Source organism: Macaca fascicularis, chromosome 5 (assembly GCF_037993035.2).
Source record: "Macaca fascicularis isolate 582-1 chromosome 5, T2T-MFA8v1.1".
Taxonomy (NCBI): Eukaryota; Metazoa; Chordata; class Mammalia; order Primates; family Cercopithecidae; genus Macaca; species Macaca fascicularis.
The window spans coordinates 7,937,896-7,964,295 of NC_088379.1; the positions used below are offsets into that span (position 1 = coordinate 7,937,896).

General features: G+C 41.0%; 1 protein-coding gene across 7 annotated transcripts in view; it reads right to left on the reverse strand.

Moving 5' to 3' along the window:
• STK32B (serine/threonine kinase 32B) overlaps positions 1–26,400 on the reverse strand; it is a 408,290-nt gene that overhangs the window by 342,286 nt on the left and 39,604 nt on the right. The gene's annotated exons all lie outside the window — the stretch shown is intronic.

Here is a 26,400-nt window from a genome sequence, read left to right on the forward strand (position 1 = left end):
AAGACCCCAACTAGTTAAAGCAACCTTGAGCAAGAAGAACAAAGCTGGAGGCATCACACTACCTGATTTCAAAATACGCTACAAATATATAGTAATCAAAATAGGATGGTACTGGCAAAAAAAAAAAAAAAAAAAAAAAAGCACATAGATCAGTGAAACAAAATAGACCAGAAATAAACCTATGATTTTATGGTCAAATAATCTTCAACAAAGATGAAGATCACATAATGGGGAAAGGACAGTCTCCTCAATAAATAGTGATGGGAAAACTGCATATCCACATGCAGAATAATGAAATTGGACCCTTGTCTTACACAATATGCAAAGATTAACTTGAACTAAAGACTTAAATGTAAGCTCTGAAACCATAAAGCTTCTAGAAGAAAACATAGGCAGAAAACTCATTGGAATTAGACTTGGCAATGAGTTTTTGGACATGACACCAAAAGCCCAGGAAACAAAAGCAAAAATACACAAATGGAATTACATCAAACTAAAAAGCTCCTGCACAGCAAAGTAAGCAATCAACAAAGTGAGAAGACAACCTGTATACTGGCAGAAATATTTGCAAGCCATGCATCTAATAAGGGATTAATATCCAAAATACATAAAGAACTCAAACAAGTCAACAGCCAAGGAAACAAATAACACAATTAAAAATATGGGCAAAGGGCCTGAATAGACATTTCTCAAAAGAAGGCGTATAAATGGCCAATAGGTACAAACAAAAATGATGATTACCACAGCTAATCATCAAGAAAATGCAAATTAAAACCATGATGAGATATTACCGTACATTCGTTTGGATGGCTATTGTCAAAAAGAGGAAAGGTAGCAAGATGACAAGGATATGGAGAAAAGAGAATCCTTACCTACTGTTGATGGGAAAGTAAATTAGTCCACCATTATGGAAAAGAGCATAGAGTTTCCTCAAAAAAAAAAAAAAAAAAAAGAAAAACTGATCAACCATATGATCCACCAGTTCTATTTCTGAGTATTACATCCAAAGGAAATGAGATCATTTCCGTATATTAAAGAGGTAGCTGCACTCCCATGTTCACTGCAGCCTTATTCACAATAGCCAGGATACAGAATCAACCTAGGTGTCCATCAAGAGGTGAATGGACAAAGAAAACGTGGTGTATATACACAGTGGAATATTATTCAGCTATCATTTGCAACAACATGGATGAACCTGGAGGATATTATGTTAATTGAAATAAGGTAGACAGAGAAAGACAAATTTTTCACCTATATGTGGCATCTTGTAAAAAGCTGAACTCACGGAAGCAGAGAGTAGATGGTGGTTGCCAGAGACTAAGGGGAGAGTCGTGGGGAGGGTGCAATGGAGATGTGTTGGTCAATGGAGAGAGAGGCAAAATGGGTTCAAGGGATCCATTATACATCATGGCAACTATGGTTAAACAATATATTCTATATTTGAAAAATGCTAAGAGTAGATATTAAGTGTTCTAACCCCAAAAATAAGTATATAAGTTGATAGGTATATTAATTAGCTTGACTGAGCTATTCCACAGATATATGTACATCAAAACATCACGCCATAGACTGTAAATATATACAAATTTTATTTTCAAATAAAAATAAAATGTACAACAACAAAAAATTATTACAAAGTGTAAGATGGTGATGACAGAGCATTAAACCAAGCATGGGGCCGTTCTAACTACAGAGCCTGTGTGACTGCCCAGGTCACACACCATAAAGCTGGCCTTGCTTGCAGGTAATGTAGGAAAACATCCCGTGTGTGCACGCACACAAACATCTGAGTGAGTATATAGAGCAACTGATGCACGAGCGGTGTTTAATAGAGTCAATAAATGGAAACCATGTTACTCTAATTTGGATCCACTCACCCTCCCTAGTCTGAGGGTCCGACTCTCCCGCTTAATGAAGGAAAGAAAGCCAAGGAGGGAGAGAATTAAAGTTAGTAGCAGTCCTGCCATGTAGCAGAAGATTCACATTCTTACAAAACCCTGGTGAGGTTTTGATTACCCTCAATTTTACAGTTAAGATGACTGAAGCTCGGAAAGGTTAATTAATACTATCAATTTCATAGAGATAATAATGTTTCATGCTGGTGTCGTTCTCTCTGATTCAGAAAGCATTTTCACCTTTATTTGACCTTCATGGCAGCCCTGGGAGGGGAAAAGAGCAGAGATGCTTGTCCTTGATTTAATGAGGAGTCAAATGAATTGCCAAGTTTCCACCACCAGCAAAGCACCAGCTCTCCTGAGGACGTGTCCTGTGGCACCCCTAGGAGAAACTCCTCCCTCGGCAGGGGTCAGGCACTGCTCTGCGCTGGGACTGGTTTCCCTGTGTGGATAACGGCCCAGGCTGCACTTTCCCAGTTGCCCTCAAGGAAGCTCAAATCTGGGAGAAGGCTTTTAAGATGCACATTTCAAGCTTTGCCCCTGACACATTTCTGTCTTTGTTTTTCTCCTTTGTCTTTGTTCAGATGCTCATATGTGCCATCCTGTTATACTTAAAGTGCCTACCGAGCCAATTCAAATGTTTCCTGTAATGCTGTAGGAAAGCAATTTTTCAAGCTCACACATGCGTGTCTACCCCACAAACTCTGATTTTTTTTTTTTTTTCCCAGGGCAGGGGCTCTGGGAAGCATGCTGATGCAGAGATTAGAACTGGGCTTGGGCTTAATCCAATGTGTGCAAATCATTGTGTGAGGTCCTTTGGGCATCAGAGAGTTCCAACGAGTTGGAGACTGAGTTCCTCCCATCTAGAGAGTGACAATCACATTTGGATGATAAGCCAACACAGTAAACTCAACCAAAAATGCAGGACAGCTTGAGATCTCACACTCACAGAGAATTGCCCAAATCCCTTAGCTTCCAACAAAATAAGTCATAATTTCACTATTATCTTTGCAAACAGATGACAGAGTCTGAGAGAATGTCTCCGGGGCCCTCCCCCACGTCGAGCAGGTTTTCTTGCAGCCCGTAACTCTACAAAGTTGTTTGAACAGTGGCTCTCTCCCCGCCCTTGTTCATCATATGGGGTCAGGGTATGGGAAGAGGCTTGGGCTGCAGGGTGCTGAGGAACGAATGACAGGCTCCAACCTGTGACATGCAGCAGGGCACCACCCCGTGGAATAACGAGCCTGGGCTCTCCCCGTTAGAGCACTACATGGCTTCCTGAACAGTTACATGGCCCCTGCGGGAGGAATGGCACGTTCTGGAGATGTACTGCTTGGATATGAACGTCTCCCTTTTATTGGAAGACGGGAGCGAGTTGTTTGAAAAGATCTGAACTGAACAAAAGTAAGTTATATGTCTCTGCTCAAGACTCCCTTTAAAAGAAAACCTGGCATTTAATTAAAACAGTCTAGTGGGAAAGTGCCAGAAGAACCTTTTACTTATTCATTTAACGGATATTTACTGGGAGCTCACTCTTTGTCACTGTTAGTGCTACGTTCTGGGGACACCAGGAGAAATAAGACAGACATCATCTCTGGCTTTGGTGAGCCCGATAGCTAAGAGGACGCCTGACACTAAACAGGAATTTCACCTGAGATTCGGAGAAGGGGTGCTATAAGAAGATGTTTTATGGGAGGAAATATATCTGGGTCCAGGAAGGCTCCTTGAAGAAGTGAACTTTAAGCTGAGACCAGAAGGATGTGTAGGAGTTGGGCAAAGTAGTCAGAATGAAGGGCAGGAGGGGTGGAACTGGGGAAAGTAAGAGAATCTATTCCAAGCAGCAGGAATAGCAAGTTCAAAGACACTGAGATGGGAAGGAGAGTGACAGGTTCAGGTGGGACTGGCCTGGAGAGAATGGGAGTGGTCAAAGACATGATGCTGATGAGGTAGTGATATGGCTTGGCTGTGTCCCCACCCAAATCTCATCTTGAATGGTATCCTTCACAATTCCAATGTGTTGTGGGAGTGAATCAGTGGCAGGTAACTGAATCATGGGAGCGAGTCTTTCTCATGCTATTCTCGTGATTGTAAGTCTCAAGAGACCTGATGGTTTTTTAAAAAGGGGGGTTTCCCTGCATAAGCTCTCTTCCTTTTTGCCTGCTACCATCCACGTAAGATGTGATTTGATCCTCCTTGCCTTCCGCCATGATTGTGAGGCCTCCCTGGCCATGTGGAACTGTAAGTCCATTAAACCTCTTTCTTTTATAAATTGGCCAGTCTTGGGTATATCTTTATCAGCAGCATGAAAATAGATTAGTACAGGTAGGCAGGAGTAGACCATGCGGGGCTGTGCAGGCTTTGATAAGCATGTTATTTCTTATATTGAGGGCAATGTTGAACCCTACAGGGTTTTTAGTAGTAGAAGAAAGTGTGTGTACATTAAAGAAATGGAGTGATATGATCAGTTTTGCCATTTAACAACATAGGTCATCAGTCAGTATGGCTAGGTTATGCTATGTAACAAACAAACCCAAAACCTTAATAGATTACAATGAGAAATACTTATTCTTCACCCGTACTACGTGTCTACACAGATCAACAAGCAGCTCTGTGTGCTGCATTCACACAGCGTCTTAGTCCATTTGCACTGCTGTAACAAAATATCATAGACTGGGCGGCTTATAAACAACAGAAGTTTATTTCTCACAGTCTAGAGACTGGGGAATCCAAGATCAAGGTATGGCAGATTCAACGTCTTATGAGGGCTTGCTTCCTGGTTCATAAATAGCCAACTTCTTGCTGTGTCCTCACATGGTGGAAGGGACGAGGGGTCTATCTGGGGCCTCTCTTATAAGCACACTAATCCTATTCATGAGGTTTCCACCCTCAAGACCTAATCACCTCTCAAAAGACCCCACCTCCTAACACCATCACACTGGGGATTAGGTTTCAATGTAAGAATTTGGGGGGAATACAGACATTCAGATGACAGCACTCAGGACCCCAGCTGACAGAGGCTCCATCTCATCTACTATACATTTTCCTTCTTTGGTTATTGTCAGTCTCTTAAGAAGTAGCATATTTGCCTGTTTGGTTCATTCTTTATCCCCAGTGTCTGGTACAGTGTCAGTATTCAATAATATCTTTTGAATACATGAATCTTGTTCACTTTGGTCCGTCACACTCGTCTGTCAACCTCCAGAGCAAGCCAAGCTCTTCTCTTCCCTTCTTTTGAAATGTTCTTCACCTATACTGCTATATTTTGTTATAGCAGTGCAAATGGACGAAGACACTGCATGAATGCAGCACACAGAGCTACTTGTTGATCTGTGTGGACACATAGTATGGGTGAAGAATAAGTATTTCTCATTATAAGCTATTAAGGTTTTGGGTTTGTTTACTGCATAGCATAACCTAGCCATACTGACTAATGACCTATGTTGTTAAATGGCAAAACTGATCATATCACTCTTCTCTTCCTTTCTTTTGAAATGTTCTTCACCAGCTCTTTGTGAACCCACTGTGGTTCATTTTTCCAATATCAGCTTAGATTTTTCCTTCACAGAGAAGCTTTCTTGGATGAGCTTTGTGATGGTTCACTTGTACACCCATTTGACTGGGACGTGGGGGGCTCAGATATTTCATCAAATATTATCTTGAGTGTGTCAATGAAGGTGTTTGGAAATGAGATTAACATTTGAATTGGTAGACTGACTCCCTATGTGGGTGGCCCTCTTCCAATCAGCTAAAAGTCTGAAGACAACTAAAGGCTGACCCTTCCTTCAGTAAAAGGTGACTCCTGCCTGACTGCATTGAGCCAGGACATCAACCCTCTTTGGACTCAGCTTTGAAATGTCAGCTCTTCTTGGGTCTCAAGCCTGGAGGCTTTCAGACTGGACCTACCCCAGCAGCCACCCTGGCTCTCCAGCTTGCCGACTGCAGACCTTGGGATGTCTTCGTCTCCTGAACACATGAATCAATTCCTCATAATAAATCTCTTTCTATACAGATCTACATTCCATTGACTGTTTCTCTGGAGAATGCTGACAAATACAATCTCACAGCAGACACCCCCACCCATCTCCCCTCTGTCCTTACTGTTTCAATCCACACACTGCAAGTATCTGCCTCTCTCTTTGCAGTAGGTCATTATCTTGTAGTGAGAACCACTTCTGCCCTGCACAGCAGGTGAGAAATGTCTGGGATTCAAATACTCTGAGAGTAGCTCTTACCTGGTGACTGATGGACATGGGTGGGTCAATGTCCCAAGTCTCTTAAACAAAGGTTGGGATGATTTAAAGACCTGTTGTGCACTGCTTACTAAAGTCTGTACATGCCCACAGTGGTACCTGCATGATAACACCTCCTTTATTTGCTGCTTTCCCTTCCCTGTCTCACTTCTCTTCCTACATATGTTTCCTGGGACCACACATCTTAAACAAACTATTTGCACATGGATCCTTGTCTCAGAATCTGCTTGTAAGGAAACCCAAACGGAGAAACAATCATCAAGGAGGTCCATGCACATTGTTTTCTTTCTTTCTTTTTTTAATTTTAGATTCGGGGGTACATGTGCTTGTTTGTTACATGGGTATTAGATGCATAATGACGGGGTTGGGCTTCCAGTGTATCCATCATCCATATATTGGATGTTCTACTCAATAGAAAATTTTTCAACCCTTTCCCAACCCCTTTTGGAGTCTCCAGAGTTCATTCTCTCCATCTTTATGTCCAGGCGTAGCCTTCACTTAGCTCCCACTTATAAGTGAGAACATGTAATAGTTATATTTAATTTTCTGTTTCTGTGTTAGTTCATGTAGGATAATAGCCTCCAGGTCCATCTATGTGGCTGCAAAGGGCATAATGTGTTTTTTTTTTTTTTTTTTCCTTTTCATGGCTGTATAGTATTCCATAGTGTGTGTATATACACACACACCACATTTTCTTTATCTGATTAACTGCTGATGGACACTTACATTGGTTCTGTGGCTTTGCTATTATAAATAGTGTTGCACTAAACCTATAAGTGCAGGTGTCTTTTTTGTGTAATAATTTATTTTCCTTTGAGCAGATACCCAGCAGTGGGGCTGTTGAGTCAAATGGTCATTCTATTTTTAGTTCTTTGAGAAATCTTCATACTGTTTCCCATAAGGGTGGAACTAATTTGAATTCCTATCAACAGTGGATGAGCATTTGCTTTTCTCCACATCCACATCAACATCTGTTGTTTTTGACTTTTTAATAAAAGCCATGCTGACTGATGTAAGATGATATCTCAATGTGGTCTTAATTTGTATTTCTCTGATGATTAGTGATGTTAAGCATTTTTATGTGTTTGTGGAAGCTTTTTTTTTTTCCAAAAATGTATTTTCATGTCTTTTGCTCAGCTTTTAATGGTGTTGTTTTATTCCTGTTGAGTTGCTTGAGTTCCTTGTAGATTCTGGATATTAATCCTTTGTTGGGGGCATAATTTGTAAATATTTTCTCCCATTCTGTAGGTTGTCTGTTTATTCTGTTGACTATTTTTTTTGCTATGCATAAGCTTTTTAGTTTAATTAAGTCCCATTTATCTATTTTTTGTTTTGTAACATTTACTTTTGGGGTCTTTGTCATAAATTATTTGCCTAGGCTGATATCCAGAAGAGCATTTCCCTAGGTTTTCTTCTAGGATTTATACAGTTTCAGGTCTTACATTTAGGTCTATAATTCATGTTGACTTAACTTTTGTATGTGGTAAGAGATGGGGTCCAGCCTCACTCTTCCAGTTAAGATCAGCCAGTTTTCCCAGTACCATTTATTGAATAGGATGTCTTTTTCCCATTTTTTATTTTTGTCGACTTTGTCCAAGATAAGTTGGTTGCAGGTATGTGGCTTTATTTCTGAGTTCTCCATTCCGTACCACGGATACATGTGTCTATTTGTGGCCAGTACCATGATGTTTTCGTTACCATGGCCTAGTAGTATAATTTGAAGTCAAGCAATGTGATGTCTCTAGATCTGTTCATTTTGCTCAGGAGTGTTTTGGTTATTTGTGCTTTTTTTCTTTTTTTTTTTTTTTTTTTGGTTCCATATGAATTTTAGGATTTTTTTTTTATTTTGTGAAAAATGACACTGGTAATTTAATAGGAAATGAATTTCATCTGTAGATCACTTTGAGCTATATGTTCATTTTAATGATATTGATCCTTCCAATTCATGAGCATAGGATGTTTTTTTCATTTGTTTTTATTGTCTACAATTTCTTTCATCAGTATTTTGCAGTTCTCCTTATAGAGCTCTTTCACCTCCTTGATTAAATGTATTCCCAGGTATTTATTTTTTGTGGCTATTGTAAATGGGATTGGTTCTCAGTATGAATGTTATTGATATACAGAAATGGGCTACTGATTTTCATACATTAATTTTGTATCCTGAGACTTTACTGAAGTCGCTAATCAGGTTTAGGAGTCTTCTAGAGGAGTCTTCAAGGTTTTCTAGGTATACGATCATGTTATCAGAGAACTGAGATAATTTGACTTCATCTTTTCCAATTTGGATACCTTTTATCTCTCTTTCCTGCCTGACTGCTCTAGCTAGGACTGCTAGTACTATGTTGAATAGCGGAACTTGCCTTATTCCAGTCTCTAGGGAAAATGCTTTCAACTTTTCCTCATGCTGGCTGTGGGTTCACCATACATGGCTCTCATTATCCTGAGGTATGTTCCATCTATATCTAGCCTATTGAGGGCTCTTATCATGAAGGATTGCTGGATTTTATAAAATCCAGCTTTTTATCAATCTGCTTTTTTTGTACCTACTGAGACGATCATATATGGTCCTTGCTCCTAATTCTGGTCATGTGGACATGCACATCATTTTCTATCACAGCATTCTGTATTTTTCTTTCCTAGTACATATTATGTTTGCTAATTTTTTATGTATTCATTTGTTAGCTCATGGTCTTTAGCAAAAGCATTCGTCCCTGTTTGCGTCCTTTGTGCCTACCATAAAATAGTTGTTCAATAAATATCAGATGAATACATGAATGAATAAATGAATGAATGAATGAATAGCTAACTAGTCCTCTCCATTTGCCTTTCCCTTCTCTTAAGTCAGTTTTTTCATTAGAAAAATGAGGCAGCTGTGCATGACACCTGGAAAGTTGCTTCTGGGTCTTGTATCCTGAGATTCTGAGATGTCAGGGCTCACAGGATAATAAAGCACATAGTTTTGTTGCTGGACAAGGCTCTGGATAAGAATGTGGCTTTAGTCTGCATTAATTGGACAAGGAAGCTGGGGAGACTATGGCAATTAAGAAGGAAAGAGAAAAATCCTCCTCAGCAGTGGTCTTTGGCAGGTCAGTAACAGAGTGCAGCCTTACGCAGCTCCAGCCTTGGGCGTGTTTGCATAGAAATTGCCATTTAAGGTTTGCATTATTCAAGACTAATGAGTGCTGCAGATTTAACATAACTATTCTTCCCTAATTATTGTTTTAGCCACTCTCCTGTTTTTGCTCATGATTTCTACTTGTGATTTTAGAGGGTAGAAAAACAGCCTACTTTGTGGAGTCAACAGACTCACAGCATTGGCAGATTTCAGGCTTTCAGGAGATCCTGAAGTCTAAGACATTTGGAATACCACATGAACTTGAACCACCCACTCTGCAAGTCACTGGACCACTTAACAAAAAAAAATGTAGAAAATATGAATAATCCTCTACCTGGAAGTTGAATCTAAACTATATTGCCACAAATAAATCTTTAGGTTCTGATGGCCTCCATGGAGAACTCTTTCACGGAAATATAAAAAACAACAACATTAAGTAAACTCTTCCAGAAAACAGAAAGGGGGAATATTTCCCAACGTGTTTTATGAGATCAGCATAACCTCAACACCCAAACATGAGAAGGGCACTTTAGAAAACCATTTAACAGCGCCAACCAAGACTGAGAATGTACACATGAGCTGGCGATTCCCCTCCAAAATGAATATCCAAAAAATTGTGGGTACAGCAAAGAGCACGTGCAGGACATATACAAGATTGATTCCAGCCTCAAACTGGAAACAATCCAAATTGCCTCAGAAGCAAAATGGACAGACTGCAATATATTCAAACACTGGTATACAATGTAGCAGCAAAAACAGTCTACAACTTTGTGAATCAGTACAGGTCATCATCACCAGAAACATATAAGATACAAAAGAGTGACATAGCACAAGTTTCCATTTATAAAGTTCCAAACCAGAAAATTACTAAATAATGGTGGTAAAATCAGGGCAGTGGTTACCTCAGGAGTGGCTACGTGGAAAAGAGTATGAGAGGGACTTCTTGTGGCCTGGTAATGTTGCATTTATTGATATGAGCAGTGATTATAAAGGTGTGTTCACCCTGAGGACTACCTCAAGTTGTAGATTAATAATTTGTGCAGTCATCTGTGTGTTTGCTATGCTTCAATAAACATTTATATAAAAATAAGATTGCAATTTATTAAAATACATGGAATTTACAAAAAAATGAGTTCACATGAGCCTCAATTATAAAACAGGAGAAAAAAACTCACGGGATAACACTGGAATTTGTAAAGATACCAACTTCTTTGAAATTTCATCAATAAAGGGAAATACTTAAACATTTATTCTGCCATTCTGGGATGCATTTTATTTCAGGGAACCAAATAGCAGACGATGAGGTAAAGTTCTTTCACTTACAAAATATAGAAAGAATGATATATTAAATGTTACCATTTTGTAATTCTTGTTAATAATCAATTCTAGCAATGGTCACTGATGCCTGGTAAAACTACTAGGTGGAAAGTTGATAAGGGATTTTACCCTCATAAGATTGTCTCTACCTAATTCCCTGATCAAGCCCTCAGCGCAGTGGTCCCCGACCTTTTAGCACCAGGGACCAGTTTTGTGGAAGACAATTTCCACAGACGGGGGAAGGGGAGGATGATTTCGGAATGACTCAAGCACATTACATTTATTGTGCACTTTATTTCTATTATTATTACACTGTAATATATAATGAAATAATTACACAACTCACCATAATGTAGAATCAGTGGGAGTCCTGAGCTTATTTTCCTGCAACTAGATGGTCTCATTTAGGGGTGATGGGAGACAGTGACAGAACATCAGGCATTAGATTCTCATAAGGAGCACGCAACCTGGATCTCTCGCATGCACAGTTCACAATAGGGTTTGTGCTCCTATGAGAATCTAATGCAGGAGCTAATCTGACGGGAGGCAGAACTCAGGTGATAATGTGAGAGTCATGGGGAGCAGCTGTAAATACAGAGGAAGCGTCACCTGCCTCTCACTTCCCGCTGTGCAGCCGGGTTCCTGGGGGTTGCGGAACCCTGCTTTAGGATCACGAAAAGTGATACAACTCAACACTGGATACGATGTATAGCACAAGTGAGGAATTCGTGCTGAAAAATATTCAATTTAAATCAAATCCACACTTTATATATAATTTAGATTCAACAGGACATTTAAGGGCCAGGGGAACAAGTTAAAAGACACCACAAGGAAGCAATAATAAAATCTAATAAATGAAACATTTTTCAGGACAACTGGCCCTCTACACAAGTAAATATGGAAAAGTAATATTTAAAGAGAGACAACTATTACAGATTAAAAGAGACAATGAAACTTAAGGAGCAGGATCTAAGAAACAGAATGAATGGACCTACGTTTGGACTTGATTTCAATAAACAGTCTATAAATGGCATATTTTAGGCAATGGAGGAAATCTGAATGTGGACTGAATGACATGAAGTAACTATTGTTTATTTTATTAAGTATGATAAAGACCTCTATTTTACACCTCTGCAAAAATCTATTCCAAGTAGGTTATAGATCTGAGTATAAATGTTAAAACCAAAGTTTTCTAGGGGAATACCGAGAATATAGTAAACTTCCTTAACACGGTAATAGTTGGCAATAAAATAAAAAAAACTTTAAACATCATTGCAAATGTTAAAACTTTAGAAGCATTTTCATAAAGAATAAGACAAAGATGTCCTCTATGATTTAAAAAAAAAAAAAGTTTTTTTTGAAACAGAGTCTCGCTCTGTCACCCAGGCTGGAGTGCAGTGGTGTGATCTCGGCTCACTGCAACCTCTGCCTCCAAGTTCAAGTGATTCTCCTGCCTCAGCCTCCCAAGTAGCTAGGATCACAGGCACACACCACTATGCCCAGGTTTTTATTTTTTCTTTTTTTCTTTTTTTTTTTTTAGTAGAGATGGGGTTTCATCATGTTGGGTAGCCTGGGCTCAAACTCTTGATCTCAAGTGATCCCCCCACCTCGGCCTCCCAAAGTGCTGGGATTAGGGGAATGAGCCACCAGACCTGGCCAAGGATGTCCTCTATGATTGATGCTACTCAACATTCAATCTATTGGGGAAAATGGGCAATTAATACAAAAAGGCTATACTTCTGTTATCTGTGATATCTTCACAACGTTAGAGGAGGCAAAGCAACCATTAAGGAAAAAATTAATTCATTAGATTAACTTAAAGAACATCTGTTCGTCAAAAGACACCAGCGAGAGTAAAAATGCACAATATAGAATAGGAGGAGATATTTATATCATAGAGCCAAGATCTCAGTGATAGAAGTTACAGCCAGAGTATGCAGAGGACTCCTATTCATCAATAAGAAAGATAAACTCAATAGAAAAATTGGAAAAAAGACTAAACAGGTATTTCACTAAAGAGGACATCTAAATGCAAATAATCATATAAAAAGCTATTCAATATTATTTTAAAATCATTTTTTAGTTTTTTAGTTTTTATTTTTGTAGAGACGGGGTCTTGCTCTGGTATCCAGGCTGGTATTGAACTTCTGGCCTCATGTAATCCTCCCACCTCAGCCTCCCAAAGTGTTGGGATTACAGGCATGAGCCACTGCACCCAGGCTTCAACATCATTAATGATAGAAAATGTAAATCAAAACTGCAATGAGATGTCACTACACACCTACCAGTAGCTAAAATTTAAAATGTCAGACAACAACAATTGTCAGTAAGGATATGGAGCAAAGGGATCCCTCTTATGCCACAAGCAAAAATGTAAATTCCTGCAAATGCTTTAGATAATTGAGCACAGGCATACTCTATGACCTAGAAATTTCACTCTTAGGCATATACTCAAACAACGAGTGCTGTTCTATTATCAAATACATACTGAGAGCAGAATAGAAAAATATAATGTAGTAGAGTCCTACAATGGAACTCCAATGGAAATAAACAAACTAAAGCTACATGCAACATGCATGAACATTATAAACATGTTGAAGAAACAAAGCAAGGCACAAACTAATATGCATTCATAATTCTATTTATATAAAGTTCAAAAACAGGCAAAACTAAGCAGTAGTGTTACAATTTGTGATAAGAATGACCTCAGAGAAGAAGACAGAGTCATGAAAGGGACTTCTGAATTATACTGTTAATGTTCTGTACTTTGATTGGCTGCTGCTTACATGTATATATTCACTTTCTGAAAATGTATCAAGCTTTATATTTATGCCTTATGTACTTTTCTGTATGTAATATTTTATTTAAAAGTTGGAATTAGTATCCATGATAATGCTTTATGAAACACTTAGCAAACTAGAAACAGAGTTAACTTCCTTAACCTCATAATAATTGTATTAGTCTGTTCTCATGCTGCTAATAAAGACACACCTGAGACTGCGTAATTTTCAAAAGAAAGAGGTTTAATGGACTCATAGTTCCACATGGCTGGGGAGGCCTCACAATCATGGTGGAAGATGACGGAAGAGCAAAGGGATGTCTTACATGGCGGCAGACAGAGAGTTTGTTCAGGGAAAACTCCCTTTCATAAAACCATCAGATCTCGTGAGACTTACTCACTATCATGAGAACAGGACGGGGGAAAACACCCCCATGATTCAATTATCTCCATCTGGCCCCTCCCACGACATGCGGGGATTATGGGAGCTATAATTCAAGATGAAATTTGGGTGGGGATACAGGCAAACCATATCAATAGTTAATATCAAAAACTTACAATCAACATCATTCTTAATGTTAAAACGTTCGAGGCATTTCCACCAAAGTCAGGAATAAGACAAAGATGTCTTTTATTATAGATGCTACTCAACGATTCAACCTATTAGAAAAACATGGGCAAGCATATGGTCAATATCCTTTGCCACTTGAGGTATCTGAGTGAACACTATTTCACAAGAGGCTCAATTTCACTAGTATTAGGAAATGCAATTAATGAGACACCATTTCATACTCGTCGTACTGGCAAAAACAATTGAAGTCCTAAATCATTCACATGTGGGCTACATCTGTGTAAACGACAGCTACTAAAATTGTAGGTGGACATGCAAATTACCACACTATGGAGTAATTTGTTAATATCTTGTAATTAACAAATAATTCCAAGATGGGCAAACTCTGTGGCCCAGGAATTCTACCATTTCTCAGAGTGTATCCTACAGTATGCACCCTACAGAAACTCCCACGGATGTGCACAAGGAAACCCAAACAACAATGTTCCCATCCAGTGTCAATAAGGGAATGAGTCAATAAATTATGCCATAATCACAGGTGATACTGTAGAGCAGTTAAATTAAATGAACTGCATCATACGAGTAAACATTAAAAATAATGGGGAGTGAGAAAAACAAGATTCAAAATGATCTAATTTCAGTTCGGTAGAGTTTAAAAATAAGACATATCCCTCTGGGTTATATAACATTAGACAGAAAAATAAAAACCTGCATGGAAATGCTCAAGGTAAGCTCTGGGAAGGGAGAAGCATTCGGATGTGGCAAACATGGGCCTTTAACCATGTCTATGTTTCACTTCGTAAGATAAGGGCAAGGTACACGGGTGTGTGTTATATTATTTCTATACTCGTCTGTGTGTTTGACACATTTCATTTTTAAAATCTTTTACAAAACAGTAATCTTACTCATGGATCCCCAAATCCATGAAGGATTCTAAAGGCAATTTTACTTGATCACACCTGAGGTCTCACAATTTCCCCACAAATGTAAAGACATTTGGAGTGGTACATTTGAACATTTCTCCTCCTATGAGCTGGTCAAAGCAGCCAGTACATGGATGCTGGCAGAAAGAAAGAAAAGGAAAGGAAAGGGGAAAAAAGGAGAGGAGAGAGGAGGGGAGAGGGGAGGAGAGGGGAGGGGAGAAGGGAGGGGAGGAGAAAGGAGGGAAGGGGAGGAAGGAGGGAAGGGGAGGAAGGAGGGAAGGAAGGAAGGGAGGGAGGGGGAGGAGAGAGGTCGAGCGTGGTGGCTCCTGCCTGTAATCCCAGCACTTTGGGAGGCCGAGGTGGGCAGACCATTTGAGGTCAGGAGTTCGAGACCAGCCTGGCCAAAATGGTAAAACCCCATCTCTACTAAATTTTTTTTTAAAAAACATTAGCCAGGTGTGGTGGCGCATGCTTGTAATCCCACCTACTTGGGAGGCTGAGGCAGGAGAATGGTTTGGTAGAACCCCCTCATATAGCCCTCTGACCCTGGGCAAGTTACTTCGCATCACTGTGCCTCAGTTTCCTCATTTGTAAAATGCAGGTAGTTATATCTGGGACGTGGCAGAACAAGCACAGTAAACAATCCTGGGCTCTTGATGATCCTGCTGATTCCATGGCCACCATGAGCTCCTCTGGACCACGGGAGGTGTTCAAACCAAGAGAGGGTGGCCACTGGCTCGGGAGGCGGCCCTGCTCTGGCACTGGCTAGAGAGGAGCACTGCTGTGAGACTACAAAGCTCTTTCTTTCCTTCCTTCCTTTTCTTTCTCTCTCTTTCTTTCTACCAGGAAAGGACAGGGATCATCTGACTAGTTCACTCCTTATCTCTGGACTGAGAGCCATGCCACCATAATCAGCATGACCACACACTTTATTGTTTGAACCAGGACACAAGTGAGAACAGAAGAGGACACGAACCTGAGGGGACACTGGACAAACAGGATGGTCCTAGGCAAACCAGGATGGAAGGTTACTTTATAAATAAATGTCTGTTGAATGAATTAACTCAGGCCTGTCTTACTTGAAGGATTTTAACTACCACATGCCATTGAGCAAGGCATATTTACAAAACTGAATTTTACTGACAGGATGTGTTTGCTTAAAAGCCAAGCTTCTAAGTGTTAATCTACAATTCACATTGGACAGGAATTCTGGTTGCAGTTTTATCATCACACAGCCCAGAGGGCGGAAATGCAAATTAAAGAAATGCTTTGAATTTAAAAAAATAATAAAGAAAGAAAACTCTTTCAGAAGCCTAAGTCATTATAGCCTGTAATCGGGGTACAAGATGGAATAAAATTTCTATTGTATCAGAAAAAATGATAAAGGAATCATTTCTATCATTCCATTCTTGAAAAAATAACAGCATTTCCAGTGAACTTTCATAGCAATGATGGTCTTAATTACCCATCCCCTTCTTGTGAGCCAAATGCCTTTTCTTTAGGCATTGACAAAAGAAGTAATTTTCTTTTATTTTTCTTCTTCTTCTCCTGCCTCTTCCCCTCTTTGTCCTTTCTTTTGTCTCTCCTCTCTTTCTTTCAGATAAACAACTACAGTACATCCCATTCCTAAATGAACGTCCCCGATGTCATGATGTGGAACAGTGCAGACCCTCCCGGGAAGCCACTGTGTGTGCCCCAAATATTCCTGCAATGACAGCATCTCTGAGGGCTGAAAAAAATCTTGTCCTCTGGAATCAGGCATGGTGGCTCATGCCATCAGTTCCAACAACTTGGGAGGCAGAGGCAGGAGCACTGCTTGAGGGCAGGAGTTCAAGAGCAGCCTGGGCAACACAGTGAGAACCCCAGCTCTACAATCAAATGTTTTTAATTAGCTGAGAGCCCCAGCTATTCAGGAGGCTGAGGCAGGTGGATTAGTTGAGCCCACGAGTTCGAGGCCGCAGTGAGCTATGATTGTGCCACTGCACTCCAGCCTGGGGGACAGAGTGAGATCCAAGAAATGAAAGGAAAGGAGAAAGGAAAGGAGAAAGGAAAGGAAAAGGAAAGGAGAAAGGAAAGGAGAAAGGAAAGGAAAAGGAAAGGAAAGGAAAGGAAAGGAAAGGAAAGGAAAGGAAAGGAAAGGAAAGGAAAGGAAAGGAAAGGAAAGGAAAGGAAAGGAGAGGAAGGGAGGAAGGGAGGAAGGGAGGAAGGGAAAGAAAGAATGGAAGAAAAGAAAGAAAGGAAAAGAGGGAAGGAAGGAAGAAGGAAAGAGGAAAAAAGAGAGAGAGAGAAAGACAGAAAGACAAGAAAAAGAAAGAAAGAAAGAAAGAAAGAAAGAAAGAAAGAAAGAAAGAAAGAAAGAAAGAAAGAAAGAAAGAAAGAAGAAAGAGAAAGAAAGAGAGAGAAAAAGAAAGAGCAGGCAAGGAAGGAAAGAAAGAAGGAAGGAAGGAAAGAAGGAAGGAAGGAGGAAGGAAGAGAAGGAAGGAAGAAAGGAGGAAGGAGGGAAGGAAGGAGGAGGGAGGGAGGAAGGAAGGAAGGAGGGAGGGAGTGAGGGAAGGAAGGAAGGAGAAAGGAAGGGAAGGAAGGAAGAAGGGAGGAAGGAGGGAAGGAAGGCAAGGAGAGAGGGAGGAAGGAAGGAAGGAAGGAAGGAATGAAGGGAGGGAGGGAGGGAGGGAGGGAGGGAGGGAGGGGTAACCTTGTCCTTCCGCAGCAGTGCTCCTATAGTACTGCCTCTCTAGCCAGTGGCCACCCTCTCTTGGTCTGAACACCTCCTGCGGCCCAGAGACGACAGCCCATCCATCTCTGAGAGGAGGCTCACGGTGGCCGTGGAATCTGCAGCAGCATCAAGAGGGACTGCTCACTGTGCTGGCTCTATCACTTCTCAGCTGTGTGGCCTTGACAAGTCATTCCACCTCTCTGTGCCTCATTTCAGAGGTTACAAATGGAGACCCTCTGATTTCTATTTGACCTATTCAGTGTTTTCTTTATTTTTTTTTTAAGAACTGAATTAAACATAAACTTTTAAAATCTGAACATTTCAAATAAAGATGCAGATTTCTGGCTTCTTCAGAAAACCAAGCATCTGGTCACTCCTGGCTCAGGTTCCTGCAGGACAACAGCTGGGTGCTGGCTGCCCACCCTGGCTCAGACAGGTCCCACTTGGAAACCCGGGAGCTCATGAGCAGAACAGGCACTCCTCTCATTCATGTGCCTGCTGTCCCTAGAAGGCAGCCAAGCTGGGTATCACCACATATACCTACAGTACAACACTCATTCTGTTGGTAGGAACTGTGCTTCTGGGACATTTCCTTTGCCTAGAATGTTCTCCCAACCAAATTTATTCAAATCCTATCTGTCCTTCAAGGCCAAGTTCATAGACCACCTCCATCACAAAGCTTCTGTCTACCTTCCCACCACTCAAAATTTGAAGCAATATTCTTCCATGACCCTCCCCTAACTCCTGGGCATAACCCTGCCACACCACTTTTCACAGGCAGCCTTTTACTCCACTTAGTTGTGAACACATCACATACATGCATGTGCATGTGCACACACATACACACACACACACACACACGACTGCAGAAGTCTTGCTGATAGATGCTTCAATTCATCTATGTTTGTCGGTTTAGCACAATCTCTCTATGGTGGGCAGAATAAGGTCCCCACAGATGCCCACATTCTACTTCCTAGAACCTGGGAAAGGGGACTTAAGGTTGTAGATGGAATTGAGGCTGTCAATCTCTGACCTCCAGATGCGGAGATTATCCTGGATTATTTGAGTGGACCCCATGTAATCGTAAGGGACTGAGTCAGCGTGATGGGGTGTGAGAAGAACTCAAACAGCCATTGCTGGCTTTGAAGACAGGAGGTCATGAGCCCGGAAATATGGGCATCTCTAGAAACTGGAGAAAGCAATGAATAGGTTCTCCCCTACAGCCTCGAGAAAGAACTATCCCTTCTGACACCTTGTTATTAGCCTAGTGAAACACACTGTAGACAAAAGACATCTGACCTCCAGAACTGCAAGAAAATAAATGTGTGTTGTTTTAAGCCACTGGAGATGGTAGTTTGTTATGGCAGCAATAGGATACTGATATTCCCTCTTTCCATACAGTAGTGCTGAACATATTCCAATGGATGCTGAATCTGATAGCATCTTCTTTCCCTGGGTCCCATAATCACATCAGGGCAAGGCTGTGTTATATATGTCACCCCATGCCGTTGAGTTACTAGGGTACATGACTGCATTCCTACTAACAAAGCAGCTTGTAAAAGAGAGAACAGCTGGGAGACAGGAAGAGGGAAGAGTCTTTGGCTTCAGAAACTGGAAGTTAGAATCATGGACTACACTTAGCTATGGTGACCTTAAGTAGTGATTTCACCTTGAGAAGTCTCAATCTACTCACCTACAAAGTGGAGCTAGCAGTACCTCCTTACAGAACTCTTATGAGAAGGAACTGGTACACTTCAAGCATGCGGTCATGAGATTTATTTCAAATGCTTAGCACACACATGCATACCACATACTCAGGATGAAACTCCTAGGACAGCATTTCTACTCACTCTCTGCTGCTGATAGTGGGTTTTGTAACCAAGGAAATAACTTTCATTCTCAGCCAAGAGATGCTGGGGTGGTGATTAGCCCCAGGGCATACTCGTTCCCAGGGTCCTCCTGTTACATGAATAATACATACAGAGCCCAACTCCCTGTTTCCTTTCCTGTAGTACTGTAAACATAACTAAACATAACTCCTTCTGCTCCAAATCACTGTCTTTAACACTTTTCACTGCTTTCCATACCACACCATGTGCAATGCAGCTTTTCAGGTCCTCACATCAAGACATGGAGTCTATTTCTGCATTACTTGCATTCAGGCTGAATTGGAGACCTGATTTGACCAATAAAATATAATGGGAGTGATGTTTCTTGGAACCCTGCCACTATCGACGACCAAGCACAGGTTAGCCTGTTAGCAGATAAGAGATCATGTGGAATAGATGATACATCCCAGCCAAGACCATTATAGACTGGCCAGTACCTAGCTGAACAACCAGCTGACTGCAGAGACATGAGTGAACCCCTCTGAGATGATCTAACCCTACCCCAGGTTAGCAGAACTCCCCAGCTGACTTGTAGACACATTAAGTAATATTAAAAGGTTATTGTTTTAAGCCATTGGTTTTCAGGGCAATTTGTTATGCAGCAATAGCTAACTGATACACTGCCCTCCTTACTTAGTGACTGAAGCAACATCTAAATCACATGTTGACATGATTAATGAGTTAGTGATCAGGGTCCTGTTAACATTTAAGTCTTTCAGAAACCATAAAAAAAAAGCCCTTCTGAAGAGTCTGATTGGAGTCATCCGAGTTAGAGACTAAGATTCGTATGTCACTTCATGAAAAGAACCAAGCTCCTGACCTCCCCTTCTTGGCTATCCAGTGTCTGGAAGCTAAAACATCAAGGACAACACATGAGAGAGAGAGAAGATGTTTGGTAAGATCCTAGCAATCTGCCAAGGAACAAGTAAGGGCTCTTTCTTTCTTGTTGTGTAGACATTTCTGGTGAAACAGCATCCTTCTAAATGAAGCTAATGTGTTCTCTTGAGCAAGAAAGAAATTGGATGGATTCATTTAAATTCAGCAAACTGTGAACAAAGAGTAAACTCTATACAAGGAATAACAAGAAGAGTCACTTGTGCCATTTTCAAGTTATATGCATTAGAAGTGTATCATTCATTCATTCAACAAACACGAACGAAGCATGTCCACGTCCATTTACGGCAGAAAGCAGACAGGCTTCCCTAGTTAGTTAATGGCCACTTTTACATTCCCTTTTCCATTCCACAATAAAAATACCATGGGCAAGAAAGTAATTTAAATAAACAACTTTTCACATTCATAAAGCAATAGTTGGGACAAGAAGAAGAACTGGACCAATTGGGGTGCAAATCCTACCTCTGCCACTTGGCCAGTGGATAGTTTCTTATTTTCTCAGCTTCAATTTCCTCTTCTGTAGAGGAAGAATAAATAGTCTTACCTCGTAGGGACACTGTGATGATTGAATGGGCTTCCATGTGGAGTGCCTGGCACTTAGCAGGAGCTCCATAAATGTTGGTGTTTTCTTCCCTTTACAAATGGCCAACACCTTGGAAATCAATCTTAGTTACTACAAGTGTTAATATCTGCTCCTTCCTTTTTGCCTGTTGGCAGTCACCCAGGCTCTTCCTTTGGTGGCACAGAAGTGCCCATCTGCAAAGTGGGCTGGGGGTCTCTGAAGATGGGCTGACAAATGTAAACGCCACCCTCCCCCTTCCCACAAGCTCAGGCAAGCCTCAGGGTGTTCCCGACTGGCTCCGGTAGGTGCCATAGATGCCAAGGTCCTAAGAATTACCAAACAAGAAACACCACTAAGATTGTCGCTGGCCAAAGGCACACCTCAAATTCAAAGTAAAGATCTAGAAATAATGCAGCCCCTCCAACAGACCCAGGGTGGGAGGAGGGAGTCTAATTGAGAGGATGTGCATGGTGACTGTTGGAATGTTTGCTTTTTGTTGTCAAAAGGCCATCTGGAGTATGGGAAACATGCAGATCAATTTCCTTGGCTCGCAGGGCCACTCCCAACAGTGGGGATGCAGAAATGCTGACCGCCTGCTGGCTTGTGCAACATTACCAACAGCCTATCATGCTGGGAGAGGAGAGAATGTTTTATTAGTATTTTTAACAGGAAAGTGCAAAAAATCTGAAGCACTGCGATACTACTCCCTTTACACTTCATCCTAGCTGTCTGAAAATTCTAAAAGGATATTTTAGGGTAAAGCCAAAGTTTTAGCTGTCTTAGAATGATGTTTTAAACAACATTTTTACTATGTTACAGCACATGCTCACTGTGGAAAATATTCTTAGAATGTTTTCAACAATTTTTTACTATTACAGAGTATGCTCATTGTAGAAAAATATTTCTCTAATACAAAATACAGAAAAAGACACAGAAGACAATGAAAATCTTCATAATTACACACCCCATGAAATCACTAATATAATATCCAGTAGCAATTTTTTCCACTTCGTATGTAACCAGCTTTTTCACTTAAATCTTGAACATATGACATCAAAATTGTCAATGAACACTACTTTGAATTATTAATAACGTTCCATCATACTATGTCCCCAAATGACTTAACCATTCCATTGGCATTGGCTACTGAAACACATCATGTATATTACTCATTGTGAGCCATGCCGCCACAGAGACTTCTAATCACGCAATCAAAGGGTCGGTCATGCAGGTGGTGACATGTCTCTTTTACTCACCACCATTTACCCAAAGTCAAGTACAAGGTCTGGAACTCAGAAGAGACCAGTATATATTGTTTTAATAAATGAACCCTGTTACAGTTTGTTTGCTGGTTTTTCATACTGAGTCAAGCTGTGTCACCCAGGCTGGAGTGCAGTGGCACAATCTCGGCTCACTGCAACCTCTACCTCCCAGATTCCAGCGATTCTCCTGCCTCAGCCTCCCAAGTAGCTGGGACTACAGGTGTGCACCACCATGCTCAGCTGGTTTTTGTAGTTTTAGTAAAGACGGAGTTTCGCTGTGTTGGCCAGACTGATCTTGAACTTCTGGCCTCAAGTGATCCACCCACCTCGCCCACCCCAGGCTGGGTGATCTCTTCCCAGCCTGCCCTTACCCACCCGAACCTGAACCCCAGCCATAAATATATTCTCATGAAAATGTCCTTAGCCCTCATTCCTACAGCCCTCTCCTGCCAGTCAGAGCTGTAGCTGCCCCCCTGAATTCATCCCTAAAGGAGCACCTGGTCTCAGTGCCATTAGCACCACCTTACGTCACTCACCTGCCAGGCAGTGAGCTCTTCAAGGAAGAGCCTGCATCTCATTCCTCTCTGAGTCCAGTGTCATTCCTCTCTGAGCCCACAGTGCCCAGAGCAGGGCCTGGCAACTAGTAGTGTGCAGTAATGCAGGCTGGATGAATTAATGAAATGCTATACTCGCCCTAAGATTGTACTGTTGAATCAGACATCACTGAGGGCAGAAAACATATACACCTTTGAACAATGTGGGAGTTAGGGGTGCTAACTCCCTATGCAGTCAGAAGTCTGTGTACAAATTTGACTGCCCAAAAACTTGACTACTAGTAGCCTACTGTTGACTGGCAGCCTTACCAATAACATAAACCATAGATTAACACATATTTTGTATGTTATAAGTATTGTATAGTGTATTCTTTTATAGCAACAGGGTCTCTCTCGGTCACCTAGGCTGGAGTGCAGTGACGCAAACACAGCTCACTGTAGCCCTGAACTCCCAGGCTCAAGCGATCCTCCTGTCTCAGCCTCCCGAGTAGCTGGGACTGCAGGTGCACACCACCATGCCCAACAAGTTTTTAAAATATTCTGTAGAGACAATATCTGGCTATGTTGCTCAGGCTGACTTTGAACTCCTGGGCTCAAACCTCCCACCTAAACCTCTCAAAATGCTAGGATTACAGGCATGAGCTACCATGCCAACCAGTGATTTTCTTAATGGTGTCTGGAAACTCACCTGCTGGCTCTTGGTTGGCAGAGGCGCTTCTCCTGTTAACTTGACATGTTTAAAGCTAAACCTCTTTCTGAAATTGTCAAACCATTCTTTGCTGGCGTTATATTCTTCAGTTTTAGATCCTTCACCTTCCTTTTGCTTTAGTTTTCATATAGTGACTGCTTTTTCTTGATTCATTACATGCTATGGGTATGCCTTCCTTGTGGCAATCCTGCACCCATATAACAGCTGCACTTTCAATGTGAGATAAAAGGTATTTCACAAAAAGTGCAAGGTTTTCATGCCTGCTGGTGCAGCTACACCAATGGCTTCACAAAACTCCCTCTTTTTACATTGGTCCTTTTTCTTGAAATGGCAGGCAACCAACTGCCCTGCAGACCTCAATCTAAAGTACATATCAAGCAATTCAACTTTGTAATGTCAGAACTTTTCTCTGCTTCTTGGAAGCACTTCCAGCATCACTCTTAGCACTTTGTGTAGGTCTCATGGTGTTTTTCAAAGTATTGCACTAAACATGATGAAAAATATCCCAGAACTGCAAGAGATCACTATTCACGGGTGATACACATTTAGTAGGGCAACAAGCTGCTCACCCGGAGATTATTAGCATCACATGGCATTTTAAGCAGATACTCGAAAAACTTGAGCTCACAACGGCAATAGGAGGTGGCTATGAAATTTTTACAGTAGTACAATATATACCAAGTTTCATGCAGCTACAATTGAATACAGCATCTTCATATTTGTTTACGTTTCTTTTGACTTCAAATGGCACCATATATAGTCTGTGTTTGTGTGTGTTTTAATAAACGTTAACATTTTATAATAGATTTGTATATATTTTATGGTAGTAAATGATTAGTCTCTACATATATTTTAGGTATTCATGAAATATCTTTTTCTTAATTTTTTCAGTATTCTTAGGCCACACAAGTTTTTCTTCTGCAAGCTTTCTTCAAATTGTTGAAAATCTCCAAACTTTTTTCCAATATATTTATTGAAAAATACCTACATGTGAGAGGACCTGCATAACTCAAACCCATGTTGTTCAAGGATCAACCATATATGGTGTTTGTTTACATTTGTTGTTCTTTCCTTTGCCCTCTTTTTATTATTTTTCCAATATTTTTATTGAGATATAATTCACATAACATAAATTCAAGATGTGATACAGTTTGGATCTGTGTCCTTCACCCAAATCGCATGTCAAATTGAAATTCCTATTGTTGGAGGTGAGACCGGGTGGGAGGTGACTGGACCATGAGGGTGGTTTCTCATGAATGGTTTAGCACCGTCTACTTGGTGCTGTTCTCGGGATAGTGACTTCTCACGAGATCTGGTCATTTAAAAGTGTGTAGCACCCCCCACCATCCCTTGCTGCTGCTCTCGCCAGATGAGACATCTTCCTGAGGACTCCTCAGAAGCAGAAGCCGCTATGTCTCCTGTGGAGCCTGCAGAACCATGAGCCAATTAAACCTGTCCTCTTTATAAATTACCCAGTTTCAGGTTTTCCTTTCTTCCTTCCTCCCTCCCTTCCTTCCTTCCTCCCTCCTTCCCTTCTTCCTTCCTTCTTTCCTTCTTTCTTTCTTTTTCTTTCTTTCTTTTTTTTTTTTTTTTTTGACGGAGGTTCGCTCTGTCGCCCAGGCTGGAGTGCAGTGGTGCAATCTCCACTCACTGCAAGCTCCGCCTCCCCGGTTCACGACATTCTCCGGCCTCAGCCTCCGGAGTAGCTGGGACTACAGGTGTCCGCCACCACACCGGGCTAATTTTTGTATTTTTAGTAAAGACAGGGTTTCACCATGTTGGCCAGGCTGGTCTCAAACTCTTGACTTCGGATCCGCCCACCTCGGCCTCCAGAGGTGCTGGGATTACAAGCGTGAGCCACTGCACCCAGCCTCTGGTATTTCTTTATAGCAGTGTGAGAATAAACTAGTATACCATTTTAAAGTGTACAATTCATTGAACTTGAGCATATTCACAATACTGGGCAACCATACCTCTATCTAATTCCAGAACGTTTTCATCACTCCAGCAAGAAGCATTGTACCTGTTAGCAGTCACTCTCAATTCCACTCCCTTCTCCAGCCATTAATCTACTTTCCATATCTATGGATTTGTTTATTCTAGACAGTCCATATAAATGAAATCATACAATATGTGACCTTTTCTGACAGACTTCTTTCACTTAACATAAAGTTTTAAAAGTTCATCCATATTGCTGTATGTATCAGTACTTCATTCCTCTTATGGCTCAAAAATATTCCATTTAAGGATATACCACATTATGTTTATCCATTCATCAGCTGATCAACATTTGCCTTACTCCTTCTTGTTGGCTATTATGAATAATTCTGCATGTTTTTGTGTGAATACTTGTTTTCAATTCTCTTCAGCATGTATACCTAAGAGTAGATTTGCTAGATCATACTGTAATTCTATCTTTAATTTTTTTTTTTTTTTTTTTCAGACGGAGTCTTGCTCTGTCGCCCAGGCTGGAATGCAGTGGCCGGATCTCAGCTCACTGCAAGCTCCGCCTCCCGGGTTTATGCCATTCTCCTGCCTCAGCCTCCCGAGTAGCTGGGACTACAGGCGCCTGCCACCTCGCCCGGCTAGTTTTTTGTATTTTTAGTAGAGACGGTGTTTCACCGTGTTAGCCAGGATGGTCTCGATCTCCTGACCTCATGATCCATCCACCCGTCTCGGCCTCCCAAAGTGCTGGGATTACAGGCTTGAGCCACCGCGCCCGGCCTCTATCTTTAATTTTTTAGGGACTATCAAGCTGTTTCCACAGCCCCTGCACCATTATACATTCCCACTAGCAATGTGTAAGGATTCCAATATTTCCACATTACTGCCAATATTTGCTAATCTGTTTTATTATTCCGTCCTATTGAGTATGAAGTAGTGTACCATTGTGGGTTTGATTTACATTTTTGTAATTACTAATAACGCTGAGCATCTTTTCATGTGTTTATTGGCCATCTGTATATA